Below are 12,288 nucleotides of genomic sequence, written 5' to 3' on the forward strand. Positions count from 1 at the left end.
CCACATCAATGTAATAATGCTTAATTCATTAAAATTATTAACGCATTCAATTAATTAGCCTCGGTTCTTTAGATATTACTAGCAGAAATACCCGGCGTTGCCCGGGTTAAAGAGAATAATGAAATCTAAAAACGCCGTCTCGACTACGCATCATCTTTATATATCGAGATGTATATACACACACGCACCCAAACACACGTATATATATGTATATCAATATAAATATATGAAAGTCAATGAAGTTTCGTAAAAGAAGGTGATCATGTACATACTTTCTTGCTGTTGTGATTATAACACCTCATTGTAAACTATGTTCCTTGTTTTCCCTTGTGGAGCATATACAAATAGGTTTTTTGTTGCTGCCCACTCTTGAGCAGCCAACATACAGTTGTCCATGTGAGAAGCAGGGCTCTTCCAAGAGAAGACCAGCTACAGACAGTGTTTGACCCTGATATTTGTTTATGGACATGGCAAAAGTCACACGAAGGGGGAATTGTAGTCTTCTGAATGTAAAAGGAATGTCTGCTCCTGATGGAGTAAGAGGAATTCTTGGAATAAAGACGTCATCCCCTTTTGCACATCCAGAAAGAATGGTAGCCTCGATAACGTGTGACATCATTTTCTAAATAATGCTCATCTGTTATGTTCGGGTTAAAATTTCATCAACATCAAAAATATATGAATTTTCATGGGAGTTATGGCCGTTATGCAAAGAATATAATTTCCAATTTTCATAAAGATCCATTCAGTACTTTTGACGTAGTTTTGGATAAGAAAACAAATGACCAATGTGTGTGTTTGTGTGCATGTGTATGTGTGTGTGATGGGTGTATATATGTATAGATATCTGTATGCAGTGTACATATTACATGTACATCTATATATATATATATATATATACATCTACACATATGTATACATATACATGTATGTATAGATCTATATATATATACATATACGTGTACATCTATATGTATACATATACATCTCTCTCTCTCTCTCTCTTTCTCTCTCTCTCTCTCTCTCTCTCTCTCTCTGAAAGTATCTGTCATTACAGTATCGAAATGGTGTACATATACATGTATATGTATACATATACATCTCTCTCTCTCTCTCTCTTTCTGTCTCTCTCTTTCTCTCTTTCTCTCTCTGTGAAAGTATCTGTCACTACAGTATCGAAATGTGATTGTTTCAGTTAGTGGAATAGTTTCATTTTTAAAGTGAAAGTATTTGACATGAGTGTTTTTGTTTCACTTTTGACACGTAATACTTAAATAGTGGAGGAGATATTATGTTGCCGTGTGCTCGAACTCTGCAAGAAGTTAATAATTTTTTTTTGACTAAAACACAACTGGAACCCTAAGTAAGGCATGTGTAAAATTTGAATGAAATTGGTTGCGTAGTTCTCGAGTTTTAGGGAGTCACACAGACAGACAGACAGACAGACAGACACACATTCTCATTTTTATATATATAGATTATTCAAAGATCTCATCTATCGGCCAAGTATTTAACACAACAGAAATGTTCAACCGAATGACCGACTAAGCAAGAGAACGAAAGTTTCTGGAATTCAGCATTACCATTATTGCTTTTATCCAAAAGAGACCGATAGAATAAGAACGAGGCTTTCTGGAAAAAAAGTTAGTCCTGGGGTCGACTCGCTCGTTTGAAATCCAACAAGGCAATACCCTAGCATGGCCGCAGTCTAATGACTGAAACAAGTAAAATAAAAATAAAAAAATAAATAAAAGGTACTAATTTGAAGATTCTTTTACCAATTCCTCATAGTCTTAGAACAGTTAGGATGCACCACATAATGTAGGAGAGGAACTAAGTAGAAAAACCCAAATGAGAAATACGCTTATAACCCATTGAATTCCACCTCAGAATAAGAAACACGTGGTAGATTCATTCCAATGACGTGGCGGTAGAGGGCTCTGTTATATGTAAACTGTACAAAACTGCTTATTGAAAAAAAATCGAGGATAACTTATTTCAGTAAAGCAAGATATACAATGTCCAAACAACAGATTCGTGATTTTGATGTGATTTTTTTTTTGTTAATCGCTTATAAAAAGGAATAATGAAACCAATGGGGAAGCAGAACTGTGTCTCTCCTCTTTTATATTCAATATTCTGAATATTTTACAAATACTTCGCTCTCTCTCTGACTCTCTGATTTGTTTCTCTTTCTCTCTCTCTCGCACCTTTCGAACAACAAGAACATTTATTCACTCTTAAATTTTTGAGTGGGATGGGCTACTCATTCTGAAGAAAATTCTAACTGGGCCCCACCTGCGCTGTTTAAGCCGTGTGCAATGCAACAACAATAACCACACAAACACGCACGCGCACGCACACACACACACACACACACACACACACACACACACACACACACACACACACACACACACACACACACACACACACACACACACACACACATTTACACAATTGAATTTAGCATCGACAAAAGTACGTTTAATCTAATATTAACCACGGCCGCGTAAGAAACTGAGACGTCGCCGTTTAACATGCTGAAAATAGCAGCCAAATCTCGGTCGAAGAAGAAAAAAAAATTTTTAAAAAAATTTACTGGACAATAGATATGTAGTACAGGGTACATTATTCGTCGTTCAAAATATACATGTGATATGGGATGGGCATATCCTGAATCTTTTTGATCATAATTCTCTTGTAGGAGCCGACTATGAACTCAACAACCGTAAACAACAACAACAACAACAGCTACAACAACAACAGAAAATAACAACTCTCTCTTTTGTAGGCACAAGGTCTGAAATTTCAAGGAAGAGGATTGGTCTCTTATGTCCAGCAAGTAAAGTAGACTCCGGCGGCATTTGAACTCAGAACTTGAAAACAGATGAAATACCATTACGCATTTCTGTGAGCTCGCCGCCTTTCGCTCACCGCCTAATAATGATGATAATGATGATGATGATAATATTAATAATAATAATAATAATAATAATAATAATAATGATGATGATAATAATAAAAGTTTTGGCTTTCTCGTCTTTTACCAATAGCCTGAGAGAAATCATTGAAACTTCGATGTCACTGTTAAACTTTTCCTCGTAAAGGTATATATATATATATATATATATATATATATATATATACAAATAATAAATGAGTATATGCATATATACGTACATGTATGTACATACTTACATCTACCTGTATATATAGATGCATATCTGGGTACAGGACATTGCAAACAAAATGTAGACAAACTGATAAACAAGTACAGAAAATACACAGGCCACATAGAGAACATTTCCTTCATCAGCTGCCACCATTCAACACTGGCGTTTCGAAGAGTTATATATATATATATATATATATATATACACACATATATATATATATACATAGGTATTTCTGGTTAAACTGCATTGAAATTACCTTTAGAAATTAAAATATGTCACAAACATCTGAAGTACCCTAAAATTTGTCTCGTATCACTAACTAGCGCTGTAAATAATATTAATGGTATTTTTTTATATAAGCTTAAAGCTTATAGCGACAACCGTGCAATGACTAAAGAAAATAGTCTAATAAAGGGGCATATTAGCCTTCGACAAAAAAGAAGGCTTTCCTATAGTTAAGATAAACACACACATACACAAACATATACAGGCTCGAAACGTAAAATACTTTCTCACTTTCCCGAGCGTTAAACTAATACATCTGCTCGTTGCATATACACCTGTCTACATCTTTTGTTTTTCAGTAAATTTCAACTATATATATATATATATATATATATATATACAAGAATAAGGGCAGGGAATCGTCAATTAATAATAGAATTAATAATTAACAATTTTGCCAAGTAGTTCAGTATGAAAAAACCTTTATCGGTAAAACCATTTATCATCATAAATATACAGGGATTAGCATTGAGTTGCTTCTCCAACATACTGAAAATTTAGAAATAGCAGTCAAAGAACTACTGATTCTAAACTACAAATTTTTCTCTAAATGGATGGCGATATTTATGGCACACATAGAACAAAAAACCGGAGGGGAAAGCATAAACAAAACAAGTCTTTAGTTAATCGGATACGATCGTTTCATGGTTAAGGGAATGAAAATTTCCCTATTCCAAATCATCAGTCCGATATTCTGATAAATTTGAAAGTGTCTCTAAAAAATTCACGGTAATCTTTGGCCATGCGACACCAAAAATCAACGGTAAGAAAGGCACTTACGAATTCATCGGCTAGTGAGTTCAGGCATCCCATCTCAAAGAAATCTATTCCATGTGCGTCACAAATAGTCCCGTATGAAAAAAAGCCCCGTGTGGAGGGATTACGGTTTAACCACCTAACTTAGAGGTATCAAATATAAAATATACAAGAATAAGGGCAGGGAATCGTCAATTAATAATAGAATTAATAATTAACAATTTTGCCAAGTAGTTCAGTATGAAAAAACCTTTATCGGTAAAACCATTTATCATCATAAATATACAGGGATTAGCATTAAGTTGTTTCTCCAACATACTGAAAATTTAGAAATAGCAGTCAAAGAACTACTGATTCTAAACTACAAATTTTTCTCTAAATGGATGGCGATATTTATGGCACACATAGAACAAAAAACCGGAGAGGAAAGCATAAACAAAACAAGTCTTTAGTTAATCGGATACGATCGTTTCATGGTTCTAAGTGTGCCATAAATATCGCCATCCATTTAGAGAAAAATTTGTAGTTTAGAATCAGTAGTTCTTTGACTGCTATTTCTAAATTTTCAGTATGTTGGAGAAGCAACTCAATGCTAATCCCTGTATATTTATGATGATATATATATATATATATAGCTTCTATACACTGGTGCATCTTTCGCGGATGTATTTCGACGAACGTTGTAACCCAACGCAATAAAATTGCACAATTGGTGCTTTTTGAATAATAATAAAAATATTCTGTATGTTATTTGTTCTGCCTGAATTATCCAGATAATCCCTTGTTTCTGAGGCTGACTTGTAATGCAATGAACCAGTTATTACTGGCTCGTAAAGATCCGGCAATCAATTACGTACCGCTATTCATCGAATGCGATATTGTATTAGATATAAAAGAGTGTATATTTTGAACGTGCGTGCGTGTGTACGTGTATGTATCAATGTGCATGTTGTGTGTGTGTGTGTGTGTGTGTGTGTGTGTGTGTGTGTGTGTGTGTGTGTGTGTGTGTGTGTGTGTGTGTGTGTGTGTGTGTGTTATGTTTGAATTCTGACCTGCTGTGGTGTCGGTTGAAAATGGAACAGAGACATTCCTTGCCGCTTCTCCTTATCATAAAGACAACAGTGACGGTAAACATTCCAAACTACTACTACTACTACTACTACTACTACTACTACTACTACTACTACTACTACTACTACTACTATTACTACTACTACTAGCACCTGCAGTAGTAGTTGTAGTAGTAAAATAATCGCAAAAGCTAAAATGTTTTTCTCTTGGCCCTCATCACGATTTTCAGTGAAATTCGATGATAATAGTTAAGATATTAATGAAATGGTAAATTAGAGTGTTTGCAGTACAAATTATTACTATTATTATTATCATCATCATTATTATTGTTGTTGTTGTTGCTGTTATTATTATTATTATTATTATTATTATTATTATTATTATTATTACTATTATTATTATTATTATTATTATTATTATTAATGTTGTTGTTGTTGCTGTTGTTGTCATTTCCTCTTATCAAATCGTCATACATTCTTTTATTTTAGCAGTTCGTTTAGAATTCAGCGCATCTAATTGCATCACACGACGGTATAGTCTTATTTTATGATAATTAGTTTGTAGCGGCGATAAAAGGCAGAACCGACGAAGAAGAAGAGCAACAACAAACGAAAACAAAGAAAACGAACGAAAATAAGTAAAACTGGAAAGATTTTTTTTTTTTTAAATGGAATAAATAAATGCACGAACAGAAGAATAAATCGAAAGACAAATATATGAGAAAATTATTCTTTTCATTTTCAATCGTGATTTTTCAGTTGTTCCATGTTTTATGAAGTTAAATGTCAGTTGTCATCAAATGCTCTGATCTGCGCTGCGAAATATTTTTGTTGAAAATTATTTCATTGTCTTTTGCAATGAAAAAAATGTCACGGAATCTGGCCAAGACGTGTCTGAGTCTAAAAGCTATGAACAAAATATTTAAGGAGTGGCTGTGTGGTAAGTAGCTTGCTTACCAACCACATGGTTCCGGGTTCATTCCCACTGCGTGACACTTTGGGCAAGTGTCTTCTACTATAGCCTCAGGCTGACCAAAGCCTTGTGAGTGGATTTGGTAGACGGAAACCGAAAGGAGCCCGTCGTATATATGTATATATATATATATATGTGTGTGTGTTTGTGTGTCTGTGTTTGTCCCCCCGCATCGCTTGACAACCGATGGTGGTGTATTTACGTCCCCGTTACTTAGCCGTTCGGCAAAAGAGACCGATAGAATAAGTACTAGGCTTACAAAGAATAAGTCCTGGGGTCGATTTGCTCGACTAAAAGCTGTGCTCCAACATGGCCGCAGTCAAATGACTGAAACAAGTAAAAGAGTAAAAGACTAAAGGAAACTGTGGGCAAGATGGCGAGCTGGCTGAATCATTTGTTCCTTCGTACGTATTACCACTGCGGTTGTTTAGAAGTCAGCATTGCCTGATTCAAGAGTAATTGGGCGCTTAACTACGACTGATCGTTAGGGAAGACTTTATAACATTATTTGCAACTGAATGAGTCACTAGTGAAGTTTTGTGGTCCCGTTTTATCAAGCGAGGGATAACATCCAACTGTTGATTTCTATTTATAACTTATCTTCATTACCCAAAAGGCTGGTCTACGAAAAATAAAAAAAAATTACACCCTCCTACCTAATGAACAGACAATAGTTCTGATTTGAAATGAAAATTAGTAAATAAATGAATATATTTGTGATAAGATCATAAACATTATCACGAAGAAACGGATGTAAAAAGGAGCATACAATGAATACCTAACAGGTACTCTTAGATATCAGAAGCGCAGGGGTTGAAAGACTGATGATGTAAGAGCAAGCCATTCTAAGGAACAGGTGAGCTGAAGGTGTTCTATATTTATAAACATGACAGAGAAACGTGACACAGAAGGAAAGGTAAGTTTGGTGAATTTCTGGGCAATGGGGACTGGAGACAATACCTTTAGATTTGATAAAGATTAGTTGTATTCTGTAGAGACCTATTAATTAAGGGATGTTGACTGAGGAATATTTAGAAGTGAATACGGATTAGGTTAAATGCGGCCTTACTGGACTACTGAACGACTAGACGCGTTTATGCGTCTCATATATATGTATATATGCACGCAAATGCATATATACTTACATATGCTTAGACATACACAAACACACACGCGAAAACATTTGTATATATATATATATATATATATATATATATATATATATATATATATATATATATATATGTATATATATATACTATACTTCGTATACAAGAGGAAGAGTACCCAACCCAAAATAGTGTACAGAATGTAATAATGCATTTATACAATGGCGGCTACGTAGAAGAAAGAGATAGAAAAGGAGACAGAAACCGAGCATATACGCCTCTCTCTCTCTCTCTCTCTCTCGTGCGCGCGCGAGAGAGATAGATAGATAGAGAGAGAGAAAGAGAGATGTGTGGGAAGTAGAGGCATTTGTGCGTAGAATAAGATGTCCCTTGTTTATCAAGAATCACAGATTATATCGGAGCTTAGTGTGCAAAAGGGTTCGCGCTTTAGGAAACATTTCAAGTATTTTTGCTTAAGGATATGATAAACCTCGTCCCGGATGCGATTTATAACAGAACAATGTAGGCGTAGCGCGAAAACAGATTTCGGTTATGTATACAACACGTATATATTAAGATAATATACGTACTTTTGTACATATAGACACATATAGGCACGCACAGATCCGCTTACATAACACACGCAAGCACACTCACACGCACATACCCCCCCACACACACACATATTCTTTTCTTTTAATTGTTTCAGTCATGTGACTGCAGCCATGCTGGAGCAATGCCTTTAGTCGAACAAATCGACCCCAGGACTTATTCTTCGTAAGTCTGGTACTTATTCTATCAGTCTCTTCCACCGAACCGCTACGTTACGGAGACGTAAACACACCAGCATCGGTTTTCAACCGATGGTGAAGGGACAAGCACAGAAACACACACAAATATATACACAAATATATATATATATATACGACGGGCTTCTTTCAGTTTCCGTCTACCAAATCTACTCAAAAGGCTTTGGTCGGCCTGAGGCTATAGTAGAAGTCACTTGCCCAAGGTGTCACGCACTGGGACTGAACCCGGAACCACATCGCTGGTAAGCAAGCTACCTATCACATAGCCACTCCTGTGCCACATGTATATATGATCAATTCAAATAAACAAACAATTAAAGAACAAAGAAGAAAAAGAAAAACGAACGTGCACAAGAAATATATTAATATGACGCTCGGTCGGTGAAGGGAGAGAGTCGTAGTTAACATTTCGAGCATGGCTCTTCGTCGGAAACAGGAAAGTCCAAAGTTCACGCCTTAGACACGATACTAAAGTCTGCAAGATCCTGTTATCAATTGGAAACATCTGAAGAAGCAGTGATATCAATAGGCTTTATTTACGAAGAGATTAAGGCAGTAGAAGACTGACATTAGTGCAGACAGCCTTCGAATGTCGTATAGTCTCTCTCAGACAGTAGCTACTAGACAACAGCGTCAGAAATAAATATATGAACCTCGTGTTGAAAGAGAATATAACAGCATCCTACGTGTCAGCAGTGAGCTCCACAGGAAGAACTCTCTTCCTGATGACCTACCGTGGAATCCCAAAACGGCCGGACTAACGTGAGTCCAAGAAGATGGGAATGTGAAGCACTCAACATACACAAAAAAAATCTATGTATGGCTATGTTATCCGAAGACCTGAAGATGACAGCAGTATCGACATGATGCGCAGTCTCTCTTGGACTCGCGACCGTTACATCACGTCACACTTCGAAGGTTATGCATTTTCTATCCAAGAACAGGAGATTGAAATAAAATACCGATTGAGTAAAAGAGTTAGCAAAACCCGAAACTATAGATTATGTCACATCTCTGTGGAAGATATCACGCATGTGATCAGTAGCTGCCCAAAAAAAGATTATCAACGTACTTCCTCTTTATCTGACACGACGTGGTCGCTAAACCGATATATACAATATACAGAGGCGGAGCTGGCAGAAACGTTAGCACACCGGGCGAAATGCTTAGCGGTATTTCGTCTGACTTTACGTTCTGAGTTCAAATTCCGCTGAGGTCGACTTTGCCTTTCATCCTTTCGGGGTCGATAAATTAAGTACCAGTTGCGTAGTGGGGTCGATCTAATCGATTGGCCTCCACTCCCTCCAAAATTTCAGGCCTTGTGCCTAGAGTAGAAACAAATATACAATGCCATCCAAAACAGAAAGAAAAGGGATGTCCTGGAATAACTATGAGAACACCACTGACATTAAACAACAGCACATGTAATATTGGTGGGACATTCTCATCAAAGCTTCTATCAAATGTAAGCATAACAGGCTGGATATCTTTGTTTGGGGTAGACAAGAAAAATTATGTATCACCATAGAGGTCAGCTGTTCTGCTCATGTGAATGTCTTCTCGAAAATCAAAGAGAAAGGCGAAAACTGTGAACAACTGCTTCTAAACCTCCATTTTCAAAACCCGGATTACAAATTCACATTAATACCAATAATAATCGGTGCTCGTTGTGCAAGAAAATGCCTAATGACAATTTGTAAAAGCTTAGGTTTTCAGAAGAAGTAATCAACCAGCAAATGCATACATTATAAATACAATCTTTAAGTAGAGCATGAAAAACATGAAAGATTTTTCTCGGGTTCAAAATATGACACAGTTTTCGTTGTTTACCTTCTCACAATGCAGTTTAGAGTCATTGTTCGAAAGCAGCTACTTTCTTACAAAAATATTTCAAATAATTAAAAGTGGAAGTAAACATACATACACATACACATACACATACATATATACATACATATGTACGTACATATGTACGTACATACCTACATGCATGCATACATACACAGGTAAAAGTATTTACATTCATACATATTAAGGCGATAAAAGACTGAAATTAGTGCAGGCAGCCTTCGAATATCGTATAGTCTCTCTCAGACAGTAGCTACCAAACAACAGCATCCGAAATAAATATATGAACCTCGTGTTGAAAGAGAATATAACAGCATTCTACGTGTCAGCAGTGAGCTCCACAGGAAGAACTCACTTCCTGATGACCTACCGTGGAATCCCCAAACGACCGGACTAACGTGAGTCCAAGAAGATGGGAATGTGAAGCACTCAACATACACAAAAAAATCTATGTATGAGTATGTTATCCGAAGACCTGAAGATGACAGTAATATCGACATGATGCGCAGTCTCTCTTGGACTCGCGACCGTTACATCATATATATATATATATGTATATATATATGTTATCGTTTGTGTTCGTCTGTGTGAGTACGAGCGTGTATACACACACATACATATTTCATGAATATTTTTTTGTATATCTATATACATGGAATCATATAGACATACATACATAAATACTTACACACACACTCACACACACACACGCATACACACACATAGACATGGACACACACACATATATTTATACTCATGGATATGTACATATGAATGAATATGTTCGTATATATGAGGTGTTTTGAGACCTTTTTTTAGGAGAACCCGTTATAACTGTCCTAGATTATTTTAAGTTTAGTCTATCATTACTATACATCTAATAATCGGACCTGCCAAATTTTGTTATTCGAGATTGAAAGAGACGGCTATGACAACACTTTGGACACATTGCTTGTCACAGCTGATTAGTCTGCTGAATGCAGTCGGGACGTGAAGAAAATTTGGAATCTAGCTATGCAATAGAGCTTTGTGTTAAACTGGACAAAAATGCTATAAAATGTTATGAAATGCTCCGGCCTGTTTATGTGTGAGCCGAGCGTCTGTTTTTCACACGCACAAGTGTCAGGCAACGTGACTCCACTGGGTGGCTTGTGATGATCTCCTTTATAGACAACAAAGGTATCATCTACGTCCACTGGATTCCCTCTGGCCAGGCAGTCAACAAAATACTTTGTGGAGGCTTTGAAGGTCTTCAGGAAGACCTGAGCAACTGAACCAGAACGATGAATCGGTTCGCGGTTCCATCCTACTTGAGAAAGACGGACATCAGAACTGCCCCTCACCCTTCCTACAGTCCAGACCTTGTCCCTTATCACTTGTTTGTCCCCCAAGCATAAGGAGAAGATGAAGTGGGTTGTGATAAATACCCTGGACACCTTCACTTCGAAGAACTTCCACGTGCCCTTCACAAAGTGGATGGAGCGCCGCAGTAAGTGCATTAAAGTCAGAGGGTCCTAGAATCATAAATGTCCCTCTTTGAAATAACCTCAAAACTTTCTGGAATGCACCTTGCATATGTATGTATGTATGTATGTATGTATGTATGTATGTATGTACGTATGTATAAATATGTTTATGTATGTACGTATGTATGTATGTATGTAAGTATGTGTCATTATTCAGTTTATTTCGAGATTTCTTGCCAATAGAGAAAGAACTGGTTTCTAACCCAGATCCAACGTTCCTTCATTGGAATTTCAACATGGACAACAGGGTATCTTTGTTTCTCTGTATGTATGTATGTATGTATGTATGTATGTATGTATGTATGTATGTATGTGCAGATTTATTTGTTTTATGTGTGTATTCTCATGCACATAATTATATATCTAGACATGCTCATATATATTATAATACATATAATATATATGATACTTTATACACACACATATATTAAACATGTTTTTATCAAGTTTATGTCAAGTTATACACGCAAGTATATGAAGTTTTGTGTGTGTGTGTATATATATATATATATATATATATATATATATATATATATATATATATATATATATATATATATGTATATATATATATATGTATATATATATGTATATATATATGTATGTATATATATATATATATATATATGTATGTATATGTATATATATATATGTATATATGTATGCATATATATATATATCTATATATATATATGTAATATATGTATATGTATATATATATGTATATATGTAT

At 35.7% G+C, this 12,288-nt stretch overlaps 1 protein-coding gene across 1 annotated transcript in view; it reads right to left on the reverse strand.

Moving 5' to 3' along the window:
- Window positions 1-5,362, reverse strand: part of LOC106870779 (uncharacterized) — a 63,965-nt gene extending 58,603 nt beyond the window's left edge. The window contains 1 exon segment of the mRNA XM_089363856.1: window positions 5,273-5,362. The gene's annotated coding sequence lies outside the window, so the exon portion shown is untranslated.
- Between the last annotated feature and the right edge of the window lie 6,926 nt (window positions 5,363-12,288).

The sequence above is a fragment of the Octopus bimaculoides genome, chromosome 15 (genome assembly GCF_046866305.1).
Source record: "Octopus bimaculoides isolate indiv1 chromosome 15, ASM4686630v1, whole genome shotgun sequence".
In the NCBI taxonomy this organism is placed as follows: Eukaryota; Metazoa; Mollusca; class Cephalopoda; order Octopoda; family Octopodidae; genus Octopus; species Octopus bimaculoides.